Here is an 11,085-nt window from a genome sequence, read left to right as displayed (position 1 = left end):
CAAGAGCTGGAGCACGGTGCCTTTTTGTGGCAGCAAGTATTTACACTGTTTTATACAATACAGGGAAGGAACTGCAGGAAACATCACCTCTGTTTTGAAATGGACATTGCCTTATTCCTGCTGTCTCTGTTGGGTTTTGGGAGTGGCTGCCTTTCCCACACAACTCTAAGTAAGAAGATGGGCAAAGGAAAAGTGAGTAACTTTTCTCTAGCACATCATGAAGGAAGAGCTCTGAGAGAAAAAAAGTGACCAGAGCTTACAGGCACTAAGAAGGAAACTAGTTAAAATTCTGAGGCTCATTCCCTTTGTAGGGGGAGATTCTCATCCCTTCATGGATTGACTTACCAACTTATTTGCAGAAAGAATTACCAAATGCAAATATTTATGAATCACTGTATACATTGTAATCTTATTTCTAAAACAAACATTTCTTTGTACTGTGGATCCTAAGTGCTGTGAGCTGAGAGATTTTCCAGCATTTATCCCATTTTGAGCAATAAATTGCAGGGAATAAATGCTGCTAGTCAGACTGGGTTGCAGCGACTCCTGGAGCATTTGTGCTCCTGGCAAGTTGTCATCTCCCTTTAAGAAGTGTTTGTAAAAATATTCAAATTAGTGTTAAAATTGGGGTGTTGCTTTGTATTTAACTTTTATTTAGGCAGATTTCAGAGCCAAGCAGGAGGTAGCATTTTTGTTAAATGTGGCTTGTAAGCTTTGGCTGGGGTTTTGTCTTGCAGGCAGGAGCTTCCCTCCCCATGGCTGCTGGAGTGGCTTTTCTCCTGAGGTTGTGTGTGGAGGGCAGGCTATGGGAGTCTCAAGGCATCTCTGCTCTCTGCTTGAGGTAGAAATAACTGAGAGTTTACAGATGGCTTGAGGCAGGAATAACCAAGAGGGGAAGAGGGAATGGGAAGAAGACCAAGGGGACCATGGAAGTTTAGGATTTTTCTTCCTGTGCAGTGAGCCTCTGGGACAGGGGAGGGAGCACTTTGTATTTTTAGGAAGGCATGGACTTGTAGTCAGGATGGATTGGATCTCTGCCAGGTGAGTGTTCTTGCCTGAGTGAGATGGTACCTGGCTGGGTGCTGATGGTGGCAGGGCAAATCCCTGTCCCTCTGCCACTGCCCCTCGCACCCCTCCCTGGAAAACCATCCTGCTGTGCAGTACTGGGCAGGCCACTCTCCCTGTTCTGAGGCATATTGGAAAACTCTGAGAAAAAAATTGTTTGTACTGATTTTAAGAGAAAGTGACTTTTGATCCAATATTTTGGCAAGTGTTAGGAAATAAGGCTGCTGCCATAAAGTCATAGAATGAATATTGCTTTACAGGATGAATTCTAGTGTCTTGTCTTTGGTTATGCTTCTCTATAAGAGAAAATATTGAGGAGCATGAGGACTAAAAGGATAGTCTGGCTGCAAGGAGCTGCTTTGTGTCTGCAGCAGTTGATAATATGGTTGTATACAAGTACTAATGGTTTCCATGAAGCCCGAGGATTTCAGGAGCTGGGTTAGTTACAAGACCGGACCTGATGGATGGGTACAATGTCCTTTATCAAAATACAACACAAAAATAAGAGAAAGTAAATCAAAGTGTATGGAGAAAGATTTTTTCATCGTGGAAAGTATCTTGAGCATTGATGACTAACTTTTGTTTGCTAGATAGATGCAAACATGACAAAGGGAGTTATTTCCTTCCAAATTACAGTGTGCAGTGATTTTTAAGTAAGATATTAATCGCTGTGCAGAAGACCACCACAGTAGGTGCTGGTCTGTGAGCTGAAAATTACGCACTTCTTAATTTGTCTCTATTTATGATTAAGCTCATCACATAGAGTTTGAATAAATCAGGGTGTAAATGCATTATTAGAATGAAGTTATATAATACGCATGTGCCTCTGATACTAATTTGTTATATATGCCTGCTATATACAGCTGCATGACACCATGTATTTATTAAAAATCTAGCAACTGTACATTTCTGTAATGGCAGATTTTTACTCAACTGCTTGTGAGCCTAGGGGTATGCAACAGCCATTTATCATTTTACTCTGATGAAACCCTGATAAAAATAAAAATGCTGCAAAGCAATGTGGACTTACAGTATTATGGGAAGCTACAATTTCAGGTGTTAATACAATTCTGCATCTCATAAATTGACTTATACCTTTGCTTATTTTCAAAGAGCTCCTCTATAAAAAGCAAAGTTGATGTAATATTGTGTATTTAAGATGGAAGGAAATAATTTGAAGAAAAAAGATCTTTATTGATAATCTATCTACTGAGGTTTTACTCAATCCCTTGCAATATTTTTTTAAAAATGGTGTGTTCTTACTTGGAGAAGTCATAGGAGTGAAGAATAGGAAAGTCTGGTAATGTCCTTGGCAGAGAAGGTGATCCCAATGGAACTAAGTTTTTGTTCAGATCCAGCTCCTGGAGACAGAGTAGCAGACACTGAAAACTCCTCACTTTGTTTGAAAGCTCTGGGATTGCTGTGGCTCAGGCTGGCTGGAGGACAGCTCTGCGCTCGTGGATTCGGTGTGACCCCTGTATGCGATCCCGTGTCACCTGTTGCTACAGGGGGCTCTGCACACCTGCCTGCAGGGAGCCTTTCAGGGGCCTGCCCTGTGGGGCTGCACACCTTGGACCCCTGTCAGTCAGCGTCGCACCTGGAGGGGCTTTGGTGGCCTCTCCACCTTCTCCGGTTGGTTTAGATTACTCTCATATATCTCCCTCAAGAAGTCAGACTGTTTAAGGAATTAATAAAAATTTAGATTACAAGATCCAGCCATTGTCAGAAGAGATGATGAGGGGTCATAAATTGTTGAAAATCAGAGCTTTTCAACCTGTTTTTTCCCCCCCTGTGGCTAGTGATAAATACTTATTGGTTTTGGAAAAAAAGGTTGAATTCTGCTCAAAGTTAAAATCTTTATTGAAAGATCATGAAATGGACTGCAAAGACATTTTATTGGATTATATTTCCAACAATTTACCTTTTGGGGAAAAAACTAAACACAATAAAGTTGTCACTCTTTTGAGCTGTCTTACAGGAAATAAGTAAACAGAAGGTGGCAACTATCTTCCCACATTACAATTGCAAGGTTGAAGCATAGACAATGCAACAAGAAGGAGAGTTATTGGAGGGAATAATTCACAGGCAAAACAGAACATACATGTGCTTTCTGAAACAGGATGGCTGTTAGTGCTTGCCAAGAGTGGGGTTTATTGTCAAATACTGTAGCATCCCTTCTCTTTTATCAGGTCTGACAACTTTACAGGTGTGGGTTTGAAGAAGGGCCTAAAGCTGGTCAGTTATGTAATACAGAAAATGGATCAATTTCTGTGATACAGTCCAAAATCTTTTTCTAACTATTACGTGATGTCTTTTTTCTTCAAGCCAGACTGCTGAATGATGAGAGCTGGGTTTGTGCTTCATTATTTTCTCTCACAGGAGCAGGGAAACACAATGCATTTTATTTCATGTTATTAGCTGGGCTGTTGCTGGGTTTCTTCATGATTGCAGGTCTTTTCCTCTTGCCTCATTGTTTTCTGTCATAATGGTAAAATCTTGGTGGTGATGAAGGAAGCAACCAGCCATCAGGGTGGGATGTAAAGGCAGTAAATTATGGTAGGGTAGGAAGATCTGTAAAGATCTCTTGCTCCCTTTTGCAGATATCTCTATTATTCTGCTGGTCCTTGGAGATGATATGAGAAAGGAGTGAAATTTTAGGTAAAAAAGACTGTTGGCGATTGCAGCATGTTACTGCACATGCATGCATGAGTGAGAATACTCCTCTCTCCATAGCAATATTCAGTGCCATATATCATCCTGTCTTGCAAGTTCTTATGTACCTGTGCAGCAGTGGTGAAGGAGACTGAACCTGCTGCAAGGAATGAAGGTTTCCCAGAATTGCTGTGGTGATCCATGTGTTGCTGCCAAAGGGACATCTTGGAGTGAGCTTTGTTTGAAAATCATATTCCTAGCAAAATATCTAGAAAGAATTAAAATTGGAGGTGTATTAATGAATGAAATGGGAGTGTCACATCCTTTGTATGTTTGAGATGTGATGACAGTGCGCAGCTAGAACCTACAGTAGGTTAAACCTTCTATCAGCATTTGCCCTCATCACTCCACAGTTGCAGTGTTTCTTAATGACTGCTAGGCTTGTCTTCTGCATTTGAAAACTGAAAGGCAAAATTATAGGTTACACAAGCCTTCACAAGGCTGCTGATTTCCGAAAATGGCCCAAATATTGGCTACATTTAGGATAGCACCTTAGCAAGTGCTTGTTTTGAACTCACCTGTGACTGCTTTCCTGAACAGAGATGCTTCCCTGAAATGGGCCAAGGCAGTGCAGAACCAGTTGCAAGTACAGCTAAACAATGGTTTGTTCTTGGTACTTATTTTAGCTTAAAAAGCTTTATGCAGATAAAACTGGTCCGAGTTTCCTGATTAAAGTATCATTCCAGGATTTGACTGCCTGAGTATGTCCCTGTTCTAAAAGTTCTTTACAAGACTTGGCAGAATAGGAATAATAGACTCAAAATTATTGTGCTGTGTAACTGAAATGAAATCACAGTGCCTAACCTGTGCTGTTGTCTGTCTAGAGGTGGTCATAGTGGATCAGGGTAGCAGAGAAATCCTAACCGATAGTGGAGAAATACAAATAGTCTGGTCCAGAGGAATGTACCCATAAACAAATATTTTGTAATGGATTTCATGAAATGGTTGGTTCTGAACTGGTGAAGGGTAAAATTGAGCCTGTATGCTTAGTTTTCCAGGGAGTAGCTGTCACAGCAGTTAAGAATTGAAAACTGCAGTTTTTAAAACCCTTCACTCTGGGATAAAACACTATTGTTTGCATGGGTGTGTAATTATGCTGTATGTACCTGGATATATTGATCTGTAACACCATCAGTAAGAGGTTGACTTTTGGGAAGTTATGAACCTTTGGGCACAAAACTCAGGGATGGAAAAGTATGTGAAAAGAAACAGCTCAGTCTAGTCTTCAGTGACAACCTGTTGACTCAAACCAAGAGAGTGGAAGGTCAATCCCTCTGACAGGACTTCAAAAACAATACTTAGGGACAATATTGAAAAGTAGTACTGCTGTGTGACTATTAAAAGAGAAGTTTTTTAAAGATTGAGAAACTGATGAAAGATTGAGCATCCAAGAAACATCAAATCAAGAAGGAAAGAATTGGTCCAGAAGAGCAAAACACAGTGAGCCATGGTACAAAAGAATCAAGACCCAATTTTAAGTGAGCAACAAACACAAGAACTGCCATTCCAAAAGCATATAATTTAAACTTTTTGCTGGTAGCACACCATACAGTTTCACAGCATTGTGTGAGCTTTTAAAGAACAATGCAGTACCTTGGATCATAGGCTAAACTACTTTTTTATTGTATCCTCTGGTGCTAACCTCCTTTGCACTTGATTTTGAAAGTCCTTGCAAGTAGCTTCTCAAGTTAATATTTTGTTCTTTGAATTGTTGAAATGGACATCCCAGCCAACAAAAATATTATTAATTATTCCTCAGTTTTTCTGTTAATTCCCTAAAGGACACCAGGAGAAACTTTCATATAATCTTTTTATTACTCTCTACTAAGTAGACTTTAGTAAAGAACTGGCTTTCGCAACCTACCCCCACACTAATCACTCTGAGGGTAGATGGGCAGCCTTTAGCTAGTTTTTTATTTTTTGTATTTTATACCTTTCCTGCACTGGCTAGAGCATCTTCTGGAGGAGGTTATGGATTTCTTCTCATTAAGGCAGTCCATAGCCTGCATATTTCTGCATATCCTAATTATCATTGATATCTAAGCAGCACCCCTGTTCTAGAATGATGTACTGTGTTTAATTTCCCTGCCTTTTTTAAAATAGCAATGACTTTATTTGCACATAATGTGGAAACTTGGACTCAATTATTTAAGAGGTCAGGATTGGGCTGAAGAAGGAAGTAGGACACTGGTGTTTTAGGAGTGTTGAAAAACTAAGTCATGATTTTGGCCTTATAGTGGAAGTGCCTTGTTATCTGTAAGTAGATCATGACTGACAGACGATGGAGTGGTATCCATCAGACTTGGAATAACAGATTTATACTTAGATTGTCAGAAGAGAAAAGAAGAAATATATCTGAAAAAATCGTGACTGAACATGCCTTAAAAAATGAATCACTTATACTCAAGAACTATGAGCCCCATTCAAGTATGGTTTTCTTCTGTAAAGCAGCTGGCATTTTCTAACAGCTTTCTAACAATTGACCAGAGCATAATAACCAATGTTAATGTATATTATGCTCAGCTACTCAAATTTTAATTTATTTTTTCCTGAATGATGCAAAAGCTACCAATCATCCTTCAGTGAGCTATTTTGTCAGAGACTTGAAGGAGGGTTACTCCCCATGCTAGGGCACCACTAACACAATTTTCTTGCAACCAATGCTTCTAGGAAGTTACAAAGATTTGGATCTTAATTTGTAAATGCTATTTCAGTGACATTTGTGGTTTTCCTACCATTATTCAGGAGCTGTTTTGTGCTAGTTGTAAAGCACTGCATACATGCAGTTAAAGATTGAGGTATTTTGATGTTTGAGTTGTTCACATATTCATCTTTTTCTTATGGTCAAAGGCAAATGCATCCATATATTACGAAAGGAAGAAGAAAGGAGAGAGGCTGGGCCAGTGAAGAGCTGGGGAAATAGGAAATAGAAGGATATTACAGCACCACGTCTTTTTTCATTTCCAAATAGAAATGCAATTTGTATTGCAACAAGCATGAGGGTTTCCTGGTTTGGGTGAGCAGCCCCCTCGCTGTGGGGGCCATGTCCCAGGACAGGGTGTGATGGGTGGCAGGGGTGGCTCTGCCAGTCCTGGTGAGGAGCCAGAGGGCAGCCCCACTTGCCTCTGCTCCACAGGTTTCTACCTCAGCACCTGCATTTTTCCCTGGCCTTTCTTCTTAAATATGCTCAGCCAGGCAATAAAACTAGGATAGTAAGTGAAGCATTTGTCATGGATACTGAATGCATGAGATGTTTCCTTGTGGGGTGAGAGCCTGTGTGTCTACAAGAGCAGCACTTTGAAGAAGAAAAGTAAACTCATATTACTATATCTTTTTACATATTGAAGTCATGCCATAAGTACAACTCAAAAGAAGTTTTTAATGACTTTAGAAGAAGCAGACTAAGAAAGAAGACTAACAGAGGTATAAAATACCCATACAGTTTTAAATCTTGTGGTTTTTTTTTTTTTTTGGTCAGCACTATCCGCCTACTGTAATGTCTGACAAATCTAATCTTTTCATTTAGATGACCAATAGAAATGTGAGCCACTATAAGCCATTTAGAATAAAAAAAGAAAAAAATCTGCCGCCCTTTTGTGTTAAAATCATTCTTCAAAGTACAATTTTAAGAATTATGTATAGCCTCAAGTGAGTCTCATTGCTTGATCAGACTCAGCAAAGAATGGCTTGGGCAGTTTTCCTGGCCTAGAAATGGAAAAATGATTCTGTGAGTGTTCAGAGTGTCTGTCTCCAGCAAAAGGAGGACTTAATTCTGAAGGCATGGAGTTTTTCTACCTCCATAAATACTTATTCAGAGGGTGCAAATTATGAAAATAGTTGTTATCCCTTTCTTACCTCTAAAGGATGAGGAGGATGTTTGAAGAAGCAGACTTTAGGTGTGACAGTACAGTCAGTTGTGCTCGGAATACTGAGGATTGATTTTATGAAAGTTAATTCTTCTTCCTTTCAAGGGCTGAAGGTTGTATACAAGGGCATGAGAATATATTGACTGGCTGGGAATGAATGTAGGGTTTAAGGAGTCTGAGCTGCTTTGTGACACATGTCATTTCTGGAAAAATGAACCATCCAGAGAAACACTTTGTCTGCCCTGATGTGCCAAGGAACTTTATGTATTGGCAACAGTGATGGAGTGAGAGTGCAGCAAAAGCTAAGTATTGTGAAAGACCTGAATTTTCATGAGGTACATAAGCAAAATATGGTCAGTGCTGACTGAAACACAGATCATGGAAACTGCTAATTTAGGGAGTCCAAGCAGCATACTCAGGTAGGTACTGTACTTCAGGTGTACCAATAAATGACAAAAAAGGAAGCCTAGGAAGATACAGAAGTTTGTTGACTGGTTTTTTGTTTGTTTGTTTGGTTGGTTTTTTTTGTAACTAATGGTTTCCTTTCAAAAGATGTTTTCCTCTAGAAAAAAAGAATTTTAGCTGCCCGAGGGCCTATTAGAAGGAGTCTTCTGAAATTAACTTTGAAAATATTTTTAGTTCTGTTATCCACAAGTTTGAGAACTATTTCTACCTGATGGTGGCTTGGGCTGCCTACTTCTTTTTGTTGCCCATCTTCCGTATCTCCTCAGCACTTTTAACATACAATGAGGGAGTGATTTCCACTCGTCTCCACTTGCTCTGGAAACAGTTATGTTTGATATGCTTAGACTATGTTTGATCTCATATCCCAGAACAGGTTTTTCTTTCCTGCTCAGGAGTTGCACACCATATACTTAAGCTCAGTCTCAGACTGGAAAATGGTCAATGGCCCTGTCTGTTTGGACAGCTTTAAGAATATCTGCTTGCAAAGAAAATTCTGCTGAAATTTCTTCCTCTGGCCTACAAATGTAACTCTGCTATTCTTGCCTTCATTCTGGCAGCATGGAGAGATGCAGGTGGGTGCAGTAGCAATGGAAAGCTATACATTTACTGAAGTACAGAGCAGAGCCCAGACAAAGAGAATACTTTTTTAAAAAAAGGTAATGAACAACTTAAATATCAAACGAACAAACAAATGAAAACCAACCAACCAAACCCCTTAGGCCCAAATCCCTAGCATCAGAAAAAAGCATAGGTATGACTTTAGTTTTCAGGACAGTTTCATAGACTGTGTCTTATGTGATGCTTCATTTTAAACTATCCAGTCTGTTTTAGTTCTCACATGGACTGACAGAATGCAGCAGTTACCATGGTCAGTGATTTTCAGGTTTTTAGGTGGACTTCCATCCTTTGTGCTTCTGCTAGTGCAGTATTTTTTACCTGATTTAAACAATAGGGAATCTGATATCTGGGTTTTTCCCTTTCCTGTTGACCAAAGGTTTCTGTTTTCAAATCACGTTTTAACACAAAACCTGTTAAAATTATAAAAAAAAAGAAAGAAAAATAATGGGTGCACATTCCCTCTGTAGGACTACTGGGATGTGGGAAGTTTGGGAGCCACAACAGATGAAAACCTGATACTAGAGGTTAAATCTCTAAATGTTTCTCCTTCAATACATACTACACTATAAAACATTTACCTCTAACTCAGGAGCTAAAAACATGCATGCAAAATTGGAATCTCAAAGTTAATGCTTTTGGCATTATTTTCCTAAGACAGGAGCCAATAGTCCTTTTATTAAATATGCACAGTGGCTATGCTTCTTTATTTTTTGAAGAACAGCACATTACTTGACTGAATACAGAGGTAATCAAAATTCAGTCAAGTGGGATGACTCTGTGAGTTCTGACATCAAAGGGCAATGTGTTTGATTGATATCAGTCAGATGGCAATATTGTTTGAAGAAATGTAGTCTGAAGACTGGCAATTTAAAGGCTGTAAAAAGTTAGGGGAGATGCGAGTGCAGTGTTCCATACTGATTTCCAGTGTACAAGACAGTGTGTTAGAGAATTGGCAGTAGCATGGCAATCTTGTCTCTCAGACACAGGCACCATTTGAAAGGACAGAGAGGAAGAAAAACAAGTTCCTACTTTTCAGGCAAGAAACTCAGTGAGGCATTAAAGATACAGTAGTAAATAATTGTTTTGTCATTACATTCCTTGCTGCATGAGACCAGGGTTTGCATTTGGCTTGAAATATATACAGCTTATAATATTCCTGGGCATTAATAACAAATGAGCAACTTTTTCTTCTGTGTCATATATTTATTTGTAGAATAGTATTGATTGCACTGCTTGCATACAGAGAACAACAACTCTGTTATGTCTTTCTGACAAATATCAAACATTAGCTGTACAGATACAGTTGGTTTTACTCTATTTTCTTCTCTTGTTTTTTGTCTTTGTTTCTTAATGTAAGTAATGGAACAATGTCCCTTTACAGTAAATGGTTCCTTTGCTGAATATGTCACACAGTCATTGCTCCCTGCAGGGTTAAAAACAATGCAGAAAGCTACCTACAGGATTAGAACATTGCCAGCAAAGCAAAGTGAAAAGGAATTATTACCATTACTTGAAAACATTTTCCACTGCTAGCAAAAGGTTGCAAAATTGCATCAAAGTGATTATAAAAATAACTTATTTGCACAGTAAAGCATCATGATAAGGAGTTGTTGAAATAGTTACAGACTATCAGAAGAATTCAATGTTGAGATAAAAGGGCTAAAGGCTATCAAATAAAAGCTCAATACCATTTGATGTGTAAATGCCAAACTAGTCATAAACACTAACTTGAACTATACTGGTCTGGGAGGAAGAAGCAAAGATATTACTGAAGAAATTGACATATCAAGGTTTTTCTTAGAATACAGTATTTATTACTGCTAGTAGAGATATGCCTAGAAATCTTAGATTTCAAACTTGGATCTCACTACACCAGGTATTGCTCAAAAACGAGGTAAAATGGTGACCTAATTCCAAAACAAAATTTAGCATATAGGAGATGGATGTAGCTGAGTGAGCACAGGTTCTGTATGGTCTCGGCATAGGTGGTTTCTTTCTTTTTTCTCTTTGAAGAAAGTAAATCAAAACAGTTTTAAGGAAACTACAGATATTTATGGGCTGCTATCACTCGAGTGTGAGCAACAGCTAGAAGGAAGCAGTACATCTTTGTAAATGTAACAAGTAAAAATACCCCAGTTCCATATTTTTACTTACCTGTTTTCTTTATCAATTATCAATAGTTGTTGTGGTGTGCTTTTGTTGTTGTTGTTTTAATTTTTTTTTCGTATCATGAAAGGTAAGATTTGGCTCAGTGTTCAAGTGATGCTAATTCACAGAACCACAAAATCACAGAGTGGTTGTGATGGGATGTCTGGAGATCAATCTCCAACAGGGCCAGCTACAGCAGGTTGCTCCATGC

Source organism: Pithys albifrons, chromosome 10, assembly GCF_047495875.1.
Source record: "Pithys albifrons albifrons isolate INPA30051 chromosome 10, PitAlb_v1, whole genome shotgun sequence".
In the NCBI taxonomy this organism is placed as follows: Eukaryota; Metazoa; Chordata; class Aves; order Passeriformes; family Thamnophilidae; genus Pithys; species Pithys albifrons.
The sequence above is the reverse complement of the archived record's forward strand: the minus strand, read 5'-3'. Positions refer to the sequence as shown.